General features: G+C 43.6%; 1 protein-coding gene across 1 annotated transcript in view; it reads left to right on the plus strand.

The window, feature by feature from the left end:
* Positions 1 to 2,060: 2,060 nt before the first annotated feature.
* Positions 2,061 to 15,594, plus strand: part of FSD2 (fibronectin type III and SPRY domain containing 2) — a 40,757-nt gene continuing 27,223 nt past the window's right edge. The window contains exon 1 of the mRNA XM_036843273.1: positions 2,061 to 2,204. The gene's annotated coding sequence lies outside the window, so the exon portion shown is untranslated. The remainder of the gene's footprint in view (positions 2,205 to 15,594) is intronic.

Below are 15,594 nucleotides of genomic sequence, written 5' to 3' on the forward strand. Positions count from 1 at the left end.
AAAAATAAGTATCTACATCATTATTTTTAATACTTGCCAAAACTGAGCTGACAGTATTGTGATTTATTTAAAGAATTCTGTAGTGGTAGGAATAGATTAATTTCAATTTTCTGCCAGTATAGATAATGCTGTGGTGAACATTCTTGTACATATATCTTTGCATAATTTATTCTTTCAAATTGTTTGCTTTTGATATTTTATTTGGCTTCCAGTATGTTTATTGTATAGATACCTGGCAGTAACAGTATTTTAAAAATGAAATTTTGATTAAAGTTTCAAAAAACAATAGATGTAAAATTCTGAGATCAAATCACCACATGCAGACTTTTAAAGGAAATGGTCCAGAACCCAATTCATGCCCTCCACCAGTGGAAGAAAATAAAAAGAGATCAGAGTGAAGAAAAGAGGGTGTTTGAGAGGGAGACTGGTGGAGCGATTTTTCTGGAGAGAGCTATTGTTGGACTGGGGGGGAGAGTTGGAAGCCCCACCCTCTATCCCCAAGCCCAGTGTGGGGTCTTCAAAGGGACCCTTCAGGTAGCTCGCTGTATTTCCTGCAAGTGGGCCAATGGTGGCCTGAGGAGAAAGGATTGGCTGCTTTGGTGGCAGAGCCAGGGGGAGTGGCTGCATTGGAATTGTCTGCACCCCAGAGTTTGCCAGGACCAAGGATGGAGCCTACATCCCAATATCCAGATGTGGGCCAGCAGGACGACAGAGCCAGCAAGGAGTCACCTAGATCCTGCCTGAGAGAACCAGCTGCAAGGGTGAGGAGACCTCATTTGAGAAATCTCAGAGGTGGCCCACCAGGGCCTGGAGGAGGAGTGCAAGGGACCCCCTGGAATAGAGGGGTTCTCAGCCTGGTCATGGGAACTCCAGGGGAAAGGGCTCATCATGGTAAACCCCAGAGATATACAAAAGCTCAGAGAGACAGAGAGTGCTCTAAGCATCTGCCTGCCCCAGAGAGCCAGAAGCTAGCCCACCCTCTGTGGCATCAACTCAGATAGGAGCTGTCTTATCACCTTAGCGCCTCCTGCCCCTGGCAAACAAAACAGCAGCTCAGGGAGGAGGTGTGGGAACAAGAGGCCGACCTCATCCCCTCCTTTCCCAGGGCAGACTTCCAGCTACAGAGGCCTCAGCTGGGGAGGGGAGAAGATTTTGATGCTGGCTAAACTAAGTTTGACTTTGTTTTTAATTCATTAATTAATTAATTAACTTATTTTCGGCTGCGTTGGGTCTTCGTTGCTGTGCGTGCGTGCTTTCTCTAGTTGCGGCGAAGGGGGGCAACTCTTTGTTGCGGTGCGCGGGCTTCTCATTGCGGTGGCTTCTCTTGTTGCGGAGCACAGGGAGTAGGCGCGCGGGCTTCAGTAGTTGTGGTGCACGGGCCCAGTTGCTCCGCAGCATGTGGGATCTTCCTGGACCAGGGCTAGAACCCGTGTCCCCTGCATTGGCAGGCGTATTCTTAACCGCTGCACCACCAGGGAAGTCCCCTAAGTTTGACTTTTTAATTAACGTATTGGACTGTACATTCCCTTACTGAATGGAGACTATGCCTTCAAGTGACCCCAGGACTCTGTGTTATTACCTAAGAGGGAGCAGGAAGTCATGGGTGTGCTGGATTTTTATCCAGAGAGGGGAATAAATGAGTAAATGTTCAAGGAATAGTGGGAGAAAAAAAATTAAGTTGCATTTGATTACCTTCAGAGTTGTGCTTATTCAAAAGACTCTGGGAAAAGCCCCTCAGGCCAGGTGGAAGGTGCACAGCCTGGGGACTCTCAGAAGTCCTCCTTCTCTGCGTGGCCTGCAGCCACCCTCCTGCCCTTGCTGTGACAGCCCCCAGCCCTCTATTCATGACCATACATCAGGCCCTCGGTGGAGCCACCGGACTCCAATCCCCACAGTAAATGAAGTAACTCAGGGGACAGCATGTAACCTCTCCTGGTGACACTTGAGCAGTCAGCAGTGGGCAGGTCTATATTTGGGCTTTCACTCATGAAAGGCCTGTTGCTATTTGCAGCCGGAGCCAGCTCATGTTACCCTTGCCTTTGCTGCCCCACTTGTAGAACCCTGGGCTAAAACAGGCAGGGGTAGCCCGCAGGGCACACAGAGGTCACCGGGAGGGAAAGCCTGCTGAACGCGGATGCAGTTTTCTAGCAGTTATCCAGAGCCTCCGGGTTAAAAGAAGAATTTATGGATCCTTAAATTAACAGGCAAGTTTTTGGATAGGCATTCTTCGAATGCAAATTGTATATTAGAAGCTCAGTAACTTAGTACCAGAGTGTCAATGCAGTATCTTTCCTTTAGGTGAGAAGAGATATCATCTTAAATTACAGATGTGTACATTGCAATAAACAGTGCGAACATTTCCTGTGCCTTCTTGGAGCAAGGATTCAAGAATGTGGTGTTGGTACAGGACGTGAAAGCCTCAGATGCACATAGAGAGAGGCTGGTGATTCTTGCAGTGTGTCTTTAGGGTATTTTTAGTGCAGGGGTCCATTTGTTCGAACAGTTTGGAACCCTAAATGTTGATACCATTTGGCTATGGTATCGGGCTGATAAATACCTTTTATTTTAATCTGCGTGTGCATGCTGACAAATGATAATTTTATGCTTTGATTCAAATACTGAAAAACAGCTTTGTAATCATTTTTCATTTGTTATGCATACCCCCTCCTCCTATAGAAAGTTTTCAGGTGTGGGCTGTGCTGATTTGAACCATCTTGCAAAACTATACAGCTAATACTTTAAAGCAAGTTTCTTTAGCTGTGGCTCAGAAATTGCCAGGGGCTACATTGGTGAGCTTCTAAAATTGTAAGCAAAATTATGTTTGTGCCCTTATGGGCTCACTTTTGGGGAGAGAATTCACAGCTTTCAGTAGATTCTCAGGGATATCCATGACCCGTAAAAGGTTAAAAAACTTTTTTGGGGGGTGACTTTTCTAATTAAAGCACAGGAACACACCTCCCATATAAGACTTAGGCAAAAGTCTTTTTTTTTTTTAAACTATGGATCAACTGCATAGAGTAGAAGCTACCCAGCTAATATATTCGTTAGACTGTGATTTATTACTGTCTTTCTCTAAGCCTTGGCTTTACATTTATAAAATGACAATTTATTGTTAATATTCCTTTCTCCCCCAATTGTGAACATTTTTTTAAGACATGGAAAGAGTCTGGATGTTGAGGGGAAAAGGGAGTGTCAACTGTGGGGTATGTTGCAATACTCCTCCTTTGCTACCCAGGTCCCAGACCAGTTTGTGTTGGTTTATTCACAGGGAAAATGCTGGCGTGGAAGAATTTGTTCTTATTAGCATCTGTGCTCAGTGGTTTCCAGTCTTGTTGCCTGTTTAACGCTTTGATTTAGTGTTTCACATTCCAGCAACAGGCTGAAAGAGCTTCTCAGGATGATTTACTGCTAACACAGAATTCTGGTTTTCTCCCTTTTGGAAGCACATGGAAATGTGAGTGTTATTTTTAGCTGGGCTGCTCCTCAGCCCATAGGTGGTATGGTTTTGTGGGAAAATGGGTCCAGATGCAACTCTTTACCTGCCTGGGTTGAGTCCAGCACTCAGAACGGTGCTGGATACTGAGGAGCCCCAGATCAATCCTTGTTAAATGACATCGGCCACAGTAAGCCATTTTTCCTCACAGGGACTCAGTTTTGACATCGTAAATTCAGGAAATTGAGTTATATGCTTTCCAAGGGACCCTCCATCCTTAGAATTCACATCTCTGCCCAGGTCCCTTGGAAACTCTTGCTGTAAGAAGGGGTGATCTCATAGCCAGTGCCCGTGTCTGGATGTGAGGCTGCTCTGCTTTGGTGCCTTCTCGCATTTTCAGCTGTCTTCAAGGGACAGAATGATCCCACTGTGGCCACAGGTGACTCTACACTGCTCTGGTCGCTGTGAGTTTTCCCTTTCTGGCCCCAGCCCTCCCCCTCCATGAGTGATCAGGTGGGAGACTTCTAACCTAGCCCAGGTGGGAGATGCTGAGGTCCTAGTAATAATAGCAGTAATAGTAACAGTAACAACAATAACAGCAGCTAACGTTTATTGAAGACTTACTTTGAGCCATGTACTGTGCTGAGCATTGTACACACGTGTTGTTTCCTCTGAATGCCAACTTTATGAGGTAGAAACTATTAATAAACCCATTTCACGGACTCATGAAAGTAAGGCCTAGAGAGAGGATTTTCCCAGGGTTACACTGCTAGGAAGTAGCAGAGACAATGCAAACACAGGACTTTCTGAATCCAGAGCAAAGTGACCTCAAGGAGAGGTAAGGGGAGGGTGTAGAGGGATGTTACCTGGAGATTGAGGAGACAGAACCAGAATCAGAGTTAACTGGACATTAGTTAGATTTCGGGATGTCAAGGATGAGCTCCCGGTCTCTGATTTGGGTGCTGACGAGAGTGGGTTACTAATGGATATTAGGAACGCAGTGGTCCTCGTGAGGCTGTGACAGGCATGGGCCATGGTGGATGGGCGGGGAGCTCTCAGCAGGAAGAACAGCCTGAGCCAGGGCCTTGTGTGGGACTTACATGAAAGGATACTGAAGGAGGTCAGAAGGAACAGCAATGTCCACTGGAGAAGGCCAGGCTGTGTGGGGAGGTAGAGCTAGGATATGAGGGGTGGGGGATAACTTCCCTGATACCCAGGGGAGTTGGGACTTGCCAGCAGTGGAGCCCTCAGAATGCAGGACATGTAGACTTTCCACGTCCTCCTGAGCGAAGCAGCATGATGCTATGCTTACACTGGGCAGGGACTCTCCTGAGGAGAGCCATGGGACGTACAGCCAGTGGACCATAGAGACAAAATGGTTTCAAGGAGGATTCCTGCCTACAAGGTGACACTCAGGTGTGATACTGGAGCCACAGAGGGAAACTGTGTGATTTTGGCCCATGTGACCAGAGCCTGTGCTTTAAGAGGGGGAGGTATCCTGGGGTCCCAGGACAGAGGGAAGTGGTGTCTCTGAGAAGCTGTGCACCAGCCCAGATGGGTCAATCACTTATTCACTTGTCTGGGGCCTCTTTTCCACCAGGAATCATGTCTCGTTCATTGGACCCCCAGCACCCAGCAGTCCTGTTCTCTCTCTTTTTTCAAAAAAATATTTATTTTATTATTTATTTAATTTATTTTTGGCTGCATCAGCTCTTAGGTGCGGCACACAGGATCTTTGTTGAGGCATGCAGGATCTTTTCTCTCTCTAGTTGTGGCACGCGGGCTCCAAAGCATGTGGGCTCTGTAGTTTGCTGCATGCGGGCTCTCTAGTTGAGGCGTGCAAGCTCAGTAGTTGTGGAGTGAGGGCTTAGTTGCTCCACGGCGTGTGGGATCTTGGTTCCCTGACCAGGGATCGAACCCGCATCCCCTGCATTGGAAGGTGGATTCTTTACCATTGGACCACCAGGGAAGTTCCATTCCTGTTCTCTTGAATCCACCTGAATCCACACCCCTCCAGGCCCATGAATAGTCAGGGCCGGTGTCAAGGATGATGCCCAGCGCCACAGCCTCTGAACATGGTGGGGGTCACCTGTGATCTCTGTGTGGGTACAGACTCCCAGGTCACTCCGTGTTGCCCCACAGCGTGCTGGGGCAGGACTTCTGAGACTCTGGCCTGACCAGGTGGGGCCTGTAACACCCCTGGAGCAGAGAGAGCAGCCAGGAGCCAGGAGTGAATACAGGAGAAGTGCTCCTAAGCTCAGAAGACCTGCTGCTGCTGCAGGCCTGTAAGAAGCCCCTGGAAGCGTGACCCTCTCATCCTCTCAGCTTCTATTTCCAGATCTAATTGCCCTCCACCTCATTCCCCTCCCCTGCCCCCATGATGCCGTGCCAGAGCTCAAAGCAAATGTTCGTGGTGAGACACTACTTCTATGCAATGGGGTTCTTCTTCCCCCACCCCCAGCTTTATTGAGATATAGTTGGCATATAACTTTAAGTAAGATTAAGGTGTACATGTGATGATGTGATGCACATATTTATTGCGAAATGATTACCACAATAAGGTTAGTTACAGCCTCCATCACCTCACATAATTACCTTTCTTTTATGTGTGTGGTGAGAACGTTTAAGATCTACTCTCTTAATAAACAAATGGGACCTGATGAAACTTAAAAGCTTTTGCACAGCAAAGGAAACCATAAACAAGATGAAAAGACAACCCTCAGAATGGGAGAAAATATTTGCAAATGAAGCAACTGACAAAGGATTAATCTCCAAAATTTACAAGCAGCTCATGCAGCTCAATATCAAAAAAACAAACAACCCAATCCAAAAATGGGCAGAAGACCTAAATAGACATTTCTCCAAAGAAGATATACAGATTGACAGCAAACACATGAAAGGATGCTCAACATCACTAATCAATAGAGAAATGCAAATCAAAACTACAATGAGGTATCACCTCACACCAGTCAGAATGGCCATCATCAAAAAATCTACAAACAATAAACGCTGGAGAGGTTGTGGAGAAAAGGGAACCCTCTTGCACTGTTGGTGGGAATGTAAATTGATACAGCCACTATGGAGAACAGTATGGAGGTTCCTTAAAAAACTAAAAATAGAACTACCATACGACCCAGCAATCTCACTACTGGGCGTATACCCTGAGAAAACCATAATTCAAAAAGAGTCATGTACCACAATGTTCACTGCAGCTCTATTGACAATAGTCAGGACATGGAAGCAACCTAAGTGTCCATCGACAGATGAATGGATAAAGAAGATGTGGCACATATATACAATGCAACATTACTCAGCCATAAAAAGAAATGAAATGGAGTTATTTGTAGTGAGGTGGATGGACCTAGAGTCTGTCATACAGAGGGAAGTAAGTCAGAAAGAGAAAAACAAATACCGTATGCTAACACATATATATGGAATTTAAAAAAAAAGTTCTGAAGAACCTAGGGGCAGGACAAGAATAAAGACACAGATGTAGAGAATGGACTTGAGGACACAGGGAGGGGGAAGGGTAAGCTGGGACGAAGTGAGAGAGTGGCATGGACATATGTACACTACCAAATGTAAAACAGATATCTAGTGGGAAGCAGCCACATAGCACAGGGAGATCAGCTCGGTGCTTTGTGACCACCTAGAGGGGTGGGATAGGGAGGGTGGGAGGGAGACGCAAGAGGGAGGAGATATGGGGATATATATATATATGTATAGCAGATTCACTTTGTTATAAAGCAGAAACTAATACACCATTGTAAAGCAATTATACTCCAACAAAGATGTTTAAAAAAAAAAAAAAGATCTACTCTCTTAGCAACTTTCGAGGATATAGTACAGTATTGTTAACTATAGTTACCATGCTGTATATTAGATCCCCAGAACTTATTCATCGTATAACTGGAAGTTTGTATCCTTTGGCCAATATCTCCCCATTCCCCCCACCCCCCAGATCCTGGCAACCACCAGTTTACTTTCTGTATCTATGAGTTCAGCTTTTTCAGGTTCCACACATAAGTGAGTTCATACGGTATTTGTCTTTCTCTGTCTGATTCATCTCACTTAGCATAGTGCCCTCAAAGTTCATCTATGTTGTTGGAAATGGCAGGATTGCCTTCTTTTTACGGCTGAATAATATTCCATTGCGTGTGTGTGTGTGTGTGTGTGTGTGTGTGTGTGTGTGTGTGTGTATTTCTTTACACGTTCATCCATTGATGGACATATCTTGACTATTGTGACTAAAGCTGCAATGAACATAGGAGTACAGATATCTCTTCAAGATAATGATTTCATTTCCTTCAGATATGTACCCAGAAGTGGGATTGCTGGATCATATGATAGTTCTATTTTTAATTTTTTGAGGAACCTCCATACTGTTTTCCATAGTGGCTGCACCAATGTACATTTAGACCAACAGTGAACAAGAGTTCCCCTTTCCACATCCTTATCCACACTTATCTCTTGTCTTTTTTATAATAGCCATGCTAACAGGTGTGAGATGATAGTTTTTGATTTGATTTGCATTTCCCAAATGATTAGTGATGTTGAGCATCTTTCTATGCACCTGTTGGCCATCTCAATCTCTTCTTTAGAAAAAAGAGGTCTATTCAGGTCCTCTGCCCATTTTAAAATCAGATTATTGGGGGTTTTTGCTATTGGGTTGTATGAGTTCCTTATATATTTTGGAGATTAATATCTTATCATATAGATAGGTTGCAAATAGGTTACCTTTTCATTTTATTGATTGTTTCTTTTGTTGTGCAAAAGCTTTTTAGTTTGGTGTAGTCCTGCTTGTTTATTTTTGCTTTTGTTGCTTGTGCTTTTGGTGTTATATGGAGTTTTCCCCTATGTTTTCTTCTAGGACTTTTACGGTTTCAGTTCTTACATTTAAGTCTTTAATCCATTTTGAGTTAATTTTGATGAGTGGCGTAGGATAGAGGTCCAAGATCATTCTTTTGCATGTGATTATCCAGTTTTCCCAGCACTATCTATTGAAGAGACTATCCTTTCCCACAATGGAGTAATTCTGATTAGTTACACAATCAGACACACAGGAGAGTAGAGGCAGTATTCAGAGCCCCTTCGGACAGTAGGCTCTGATTGATCAATAAAGGATGTGGGGGCCTAGGATGGATCATAATCGGGGAGAAGGCAAAGTGGTGCTTCCACAGTTGTACCGTCCATTTGGCCTTGGGAACCATTTAAGGGAGACCTTGGCTAAAGTAAGGGCAATGTACATGCTACCCAGGAAGAATTAAGGATGCTTTGGGTCTGTTGTGTGTATTTGTGTGTTGTGTGTATTTGTGTGTATGTGTGTGTGTGTATAGAGGGGCTTCTTGGTCTAGCTCAGTATTAGTTTGTTTTTTTTGGATACAGACTCATAGTAAGGAGATGTGTCCTACTTCACTTGAAGCATCCCTAAAACAGGCTATGTTGGTGAGGACATTCCAGGACCGCCCAGCCAGGGTCTAATGGTGAGCAGGGTTCTTACCCGAAAGAACATCCAGGCTCTAGCCATCGTCATAAGTCCTGGATGCTGGGGGTAGGGGGCAAAGCACTAGTCCCAGAGCCTCTTGCTTTGTGATGCTGCCTCTGGGAGCAACCTTCATTCCTCCCTTCCCTCCTCCCAGGAAGTGGCCAGGTGTCCATGGACCTAGTGGTGGTCCAGGACACAGTGGAGCTAGTATCTTGTGCATCAGTCCTGCATCACCATCATACTCGGCCTCAGCAGACATGGCTGAAGCGATGTTTACCATTCTCTTCCACAGGAAGAGTTTGGGGGCATTAGAGAATGGGACTGAAGTTTTTCGGAACCCCAAGTGTGATGTGCCCGTCTTGGGGTTTCAGGAGTAAAGTTTCCTTATGGAGATCCAGACCCCAGAAACCAGTTTCAAGCAGGATGGGGTTAGGATAGCATCGTCTTTGTCCCCTAATAGCTGCTGGAAGTCTGCCTCTCTGTGTGGTGGTAATAGGGGAAATGGAAAAACAGCATCCTGTGGGAACTTCAGAGTGAAGGAGGGAAGAGATAAGATCCATGGGAGCTCAGCAGGGCCAGGTCCGTGTAGTCACTTGGCCACTGTCCCTGCCATGGTCAGAGAAAGCCATTCAGTTCTTGCGTTTTTGTCTTGTCATTGGCAAGAGCCAGGATGAGCCCACTGAGGGATGTGTGAGGGGCTTCCAAGGAGGGTCATGGCCATGATTAAATTGGGGGAGTGATATTTGGTGCAGAGCCCCAGAAGAAGAGATACAGCCGGGGACTCCTCCAAGTTAACGGCAGTGCAGGTCTCCACCACTGGGATCCAGAACCTCCTATTCTTGGGTTAAGCCTTCCTAAAATGGAGCCAGGTGTGGGACTGGTCAGTCCTCTGCTCTCCTCATCACCACCCTTAGCCTTTCCTTGTGGCTCACAGGACAGAACTCGGAGTGCCTGGGGGCAGGCAGCAAGAGGAGCCTGGCTGGCTGTCTCCAGGAGTGAGGACGGAGGTCTGGGCCAACAGGGCAAAGTGTCGTTTCTGACCAGCCTTGGATGCACGGCCAAGTTCTTTTCCCAAAGGGCATGGGTAGAAAAGCTGAGTCTCTGCAGACAGAGGCTGAGAAACAAGGATGAAACTGAAGGCCTATAGCAGGAATGTCCAAGGAGGGGACTGGAACCCAGAGAATCAGTTCAGGACCTCACAGACACTAAAGGCCAGTGTGCAGAGAGGCTGAAGAAAGTGGGCTCTCTGGACGTCTACCAAGGCAACGGGGTCTCCAGACATCTTCTAGAGTGGTCTATAGAGATGGTCACAGGTGTGTGGCTTGAGAGGGTGGATATCACACCGCACATCAAAGTAGAAAGAAGAGAACGTGACAGGCAACAACACCTGGGGGTGTCAAGTTTGAGGTGACGGGCTGTTCAGGAAGGCAGCTGCAGGACTTCCCTGACGGTCCAGTGGTTCAGGCTCCACGCTTCCAATACAGGGGGTGTAGGCTCGATCCCGGGTAGGGGACTAAGATCCCACATGCTGCACGCCGACCAACACCCCCAAAAAAAGGAAGACAGCTGCTCCTCTAGAGCTCTGCCTCCACCTGGGGGAAGATGAGGGCCAGAGACAAGGGTTTGGAGCCATTTTCAGAGAAGGGGACGTGGAAGCTGTGAGCGTGGCTGAGATCACCCGGAGCAGGTGGAGAGTGAGAGGAGGAACTAGATGGAAGCCTGGGGAATATCAGCGTGTGAGGAGCAGCTGAGGGAGGGAGTCAGCAAAGATTCCAGCAGGCAGTGGCCTGGGAGGAGATCACAGCTGAGCCAGGGGAGAAGGGAGGGCAAATAGGATTGAATGACACAGAGCAGTCAAGAGAGCTCAGGGCAGTGTCCATGGATTTCACAATTAGGCTGTCAGAAAATGTTATATTGAAAAGGCAATCAGGACTATCATGGCGGTACAGTAGTTAAGACTCCATGCTTCCAGTGCAGGGGGCACAGGTTTGATCCCTGGTCGGGGAAATAAGATACATGCTGCACGGCATGGCCTAAATAAATAAATAAATAAAACCCAGAACTTAGAAATAAATTAATTAATTAAAAGCAATCAAAAGTGGAAATAATGGAAAGAAAAATGAATGGCATTTTTTTATTATATAGCTTTAGAATGGTTATTGAAAGGACAGTCTCTCAGCGAAGGTCACAAAGTCCCTCATTGCAGAAAGATAAGCAAAGTCGTTAGGGGCAGCCACTGAACCTGACTTCTGTGCACAACTGCAGAGCAAGTAGTTAGACAAACAGCTGGCTGCTGGCTTTGACCCCAGAAATGGAAATTAAGAGAAGCTGTTTGGATCATAAAAGTTATGGCTAGGGAGAAAAAGTGCTGAACTGTAGCTTTAAAAATGTTTTTGCTGGGCTTCCCTGGTGGCGCAGTGGTTAAGAATCCGCCTGCCAATGCAGGGGACACAGGTTCGATCCCTGGTCCGGGAAGATCCCACATGCCGCGGAGCAACTAAGCCCGTGGGCCACAACTACTAGAGCCTACGCAACTAGAGCCCATGCTCTGCAACAAGAGAAGCCACCACAGTGAGAAGCCCGCGAACCACAACGAAGAGTAGCCGCCGCTCTCTGCAACTAGAGAAAGACCGCAAGCAGCAACGAAGACCCAATGCAGCCAAAAATAAATAAATAAATAATTTTAAAATTTTATTTTATTGAAGTATAATTGATTTACAATGTTGTGTTAATGTCTACTGTACAGCAAAATGGTTCATTATACATATATATTCTTTTTCATATTCATTTCCATTATGGTTTTTTTATAACATCTTTATTGGAGTATAATTGCTTTACAATGGTGTGTTTCTGCTTTATAACAAAGTGAATCAGATTCCTTTTAAAAAAAAGTTTTTTCTTTTGTTCTTTTCCTCAAAACCTTATTGCATATGTGTTGTGTTGGAAGAGTTTAGTAATATTAATGTTTGACCAAATATCTAGATATGGTGACTCAGCCAAGTTGACACATAAAATCACCCATCACAATGGACAATGGATTTAAATAGACATTTCTCCAAAGAAGATATACAAATGGCAGTATATGCATGAAAAATGCCCTACATGATTAGGCATCTGGGAAATGCAGATCAAAACCACAATGAGATACTACTTTATGTCTACTAGAATGGCGTAATCCAAAAGATAGACAAAACAAGTATTGATGAGGACATGGAGAAAGTGAAACCCTCATACACTGGTGATAAGAATGCAAAAACGGTGCAGCCACTTTGGACAAGACTTTGGCAGTTTCTCAAAAGGTTAATCATAGAGTTACCATATTACCCAGCAATTCCACTCCTCAGAATATACCCAAGAGAAATGAAAACATATGTCCACACAAAAACTTGTACATGGATGTTAAGAGCAGCATTTTTCATAATAGCCAAAAAAGTGGAAACAACCCATGTATCCATCAATTGATGAATGGATAAACAAAATATGGTATATTCCTACAATGGAATACTATTCAGGTATTAAAAGAATATGTTCTACAACATGGATGAACCTGGAAAACATTAAACTCAATGAAAAAAGCCAGATACCAAAATCACATATTATAGGATTCCATTTATATGAAATGTCCAGAACAGGCAAATGCTGGAGACAAAAAGTAGATTACTAGTTATCAGGGGCTGAAGGAGTAGGTAATGGGGAGTGACTGCTGGTTATGGGGTTTCGTTTGGGGTGATGAAAGTGTTCTGGAATTAGTGGTGATGGATGCACAACTCTGTAAGTATACTAAAAATACTAAATTATAAACTTCAAAAGGGTGAACTCTATGGTAACTTAATTATGTCTTAATAAAGCTATTATTTTATAAAGTATAAATGATTGCAAAAGATATCCTTTGTGGCATATTATAAATATTCACATATTCAAATAAAACTATTTTATAGCCTTTTTAAATTTATTCAGTGGAGTCTTAAATGCTATAGCAATTTGATATCCTTCCTCAACTACCTTTAAAAATGCAAGACCTCTTCTAAAACATTAGAAATTTTACATTGTTCTTTTTCCTCCTGAGCTAGTATTTCCATTTCACTTCTCAGAAGAATTTTGTCCTAATGTATTATTTCTCTATGCTTAGAAAGTCTTTAATTGATCATCTGTGATATTTCTCTACAAAAAAAATATACATCTATGACCTGAGATTTACATTTTTTTCCTTATTTTTCCTAGAATTATAAGTCTCTAAATAGCAACCTCTTTTTTCTTCTGGATTAATTTATCAATACAACTTTTAGTTGTATGTAAGCAAAATAACATAATACATTACACATTTTGACAAATAATTATTAAACAAAAAAAAGTAAAATGGAAATGCATTTCTTGATGAAGCAGATGGGGCTTTTTCCTTTTTTTTTTTAAGTTAATTTGTGTATCCGTGGATGAAAATGGTATATTCTAAAATGCAACAGGAATTAGTGTCAATTGTCTTTCTATTTTTCATATTGTAGATGTAAGCACTGAGCAGACTTGCTCACCTACAGAAGTAGATGGAAAAGGAAACTGCTTTTTTATAGCAATGCCACTCAGTTCTTTGAAATCTTTCTGAAATGCATGCCAAAAATTACATAGTAATATATCACGAAAAATCACTTTTAATCATGCATCAGCTGACACTTGATTAGATCGTCCTTCAATTTTGTTGAAAGCAAAGAACTGGAAACCACTCAGCTTAACAAAAAAATTTCTTACCCGTTCGATAATGTCATTCACTCTCTCAACATCGATACCAACATTTCAAATTGTCCCTTCATTTAGCCCACTGGAGGTTTTAAAATTCCAAAGCAATGAAATCTTACAGTGTAATGTAATATTCAGGATGAGTGAGAGGTATAGTTTTACCTTTCTAATAAAAAGAAGGGCTATTGGGTGGCGCAGTGGTTAAGAAGCCGCCTGCCAATGCAAGGGACACGGGTTCCAGCCCTGGTCCAGGAAGATCCCACATGCCGCAGAGCAACTGAGCCTCTGCGCCACAACTACTGAGCCTGCGCTCTAGAGCCCGTGAGCCACAACAACTGAAGCCCGCGCGCCTCGAGCCCGTGCTCCGCAACAAGAGAAGCCACTGCAGTGAGAAGCCTGCGCACCGCAATGAAGAGTAGCCCTCGCTCGCTGCAACTAGAGAAAGTGTGTGTGCAGCAACGAAGACCCAACGCAGCCAAAAATAACTAAATTAAAAAAATTATTAAAAAAAAAAAAGAAGGGCTATTGTGAAAAGATAACCAGCAGGAAGCCTCGACTGCTGGCTTATTTCCAGGCAGAGCAGCTCTGGGAAAGATTAAATATTATGCTGGACATCTGGAAACTGATACTCTTAAAACTATCCATGTCCGTGTAACCCCTGGAAAGTTTTTATGTACAGATGCCATAGTCTGAAGATCAATAGTTTAACTGCTACCCTTTGGAGAAGCCCAAATGTGGAAAAAAAAAAAAAAAAAAAAAGGAGGGAGAGAATGGAAAAAAGGTTATTTTAGGCTGGGACAGTGTATTGGTTGTCTATTGCTGCATAACAATTTATTCCAAAATTTAGTAGCTTAACACAATAAACATTTATTGTCTTGCATGGTTTCTGAGGGTCAAGAATCTGAGAGCAGCTCATCTGAATGATTCTGGCTGAGGGTCTCTCATGAGGCCTGGTGACCACTTTCTGCTGGTCCTCCTTATGCCTGCATAATGCTTCCAACTCTCTTTGCTCACCTGCTTGACAACCTGGCTCACCTGTGCCTTCACGATATAATAAAAAAAAAATCGATAATAAGTGTTGACAGGGATGTGGAGAAGTCAGAGCCTTCATACAATGCTGGTAGGAATGTAAAATGGTACAGCCACTTTGGAAAACAGTTTGGCAATTCCTCAGAACATTAAACAGAGTTACCGTTTGACCCAGCAATCCCACTCCTAGGTATATACCCAAGGGAGATGAAAACATATATGCACACAAAAACTTGTACACAAATATTTTAGCAGCATTATTTATAATAACCAAAAGGTGAAATCAACCCAAATGAAATGGGAAACAGTGCAAATCACCTGATGAATAAACAAAATATGATATATCCATACAGTAGAATATTATTCAGCCCTAAGAAGAAATGAAGTACTGACATATGCTACAAACTGGATGGACCTTGAAAACATTACGCTAAGAAAGAAGCTGGTCACAAAAGACCACATATCATACAATTCCATTTATATGAAATGTCCAAATAGGAAAATCAGTAGAGACAGAAAATAGATTCGTGGTTGCTTAGGGCTAGTGGAAATGAGGGAGTGTGGGTGGTGATAGCTAACGGATGCAGAGTTTCTTTTTGAGGTGATGAAAATGGTCTAAAATTGACTGTGGTGATCATTGCTCATTTTTGTGACTATACTAAAAAAACCATTGATTTATACACTTTAAACAGGTGAGTTGTATGTTATGTGAGTTATGTGTCAGTTGAACTATTACCAAAAAATAATATAACATAATGGCAGTTCTGTGCCGAGAAGCAAGCAAGGACTTTATAGTCCAACAGACAGTGTTCATCAAGGTCCTCCAAGAAGCAGGCACCAGATGAGATTAGATATACAATAATTTGATTAGGGGAAACTCTTGTATGAGATAAAAACGGGAGGAAGATGGGAAAGGCTG

Source organism: Balaenoptera musculus, chromosome 2 (genome assembly GCF_009873245.2).
Source record: "Balaenoptera musculus isolate JJ_BM4_2016_0621 chromosome 2, mBalMus1.pri.v3, whole genome shotgun sequence".
In the NCBI taxonomy this organism is placed as follows: Eukaryota; Metazoa; Chordata; class Mammalia; order Artiodactyla; family Balaenopteridae; genus Balaenoptera; species Balaenoptera musculus.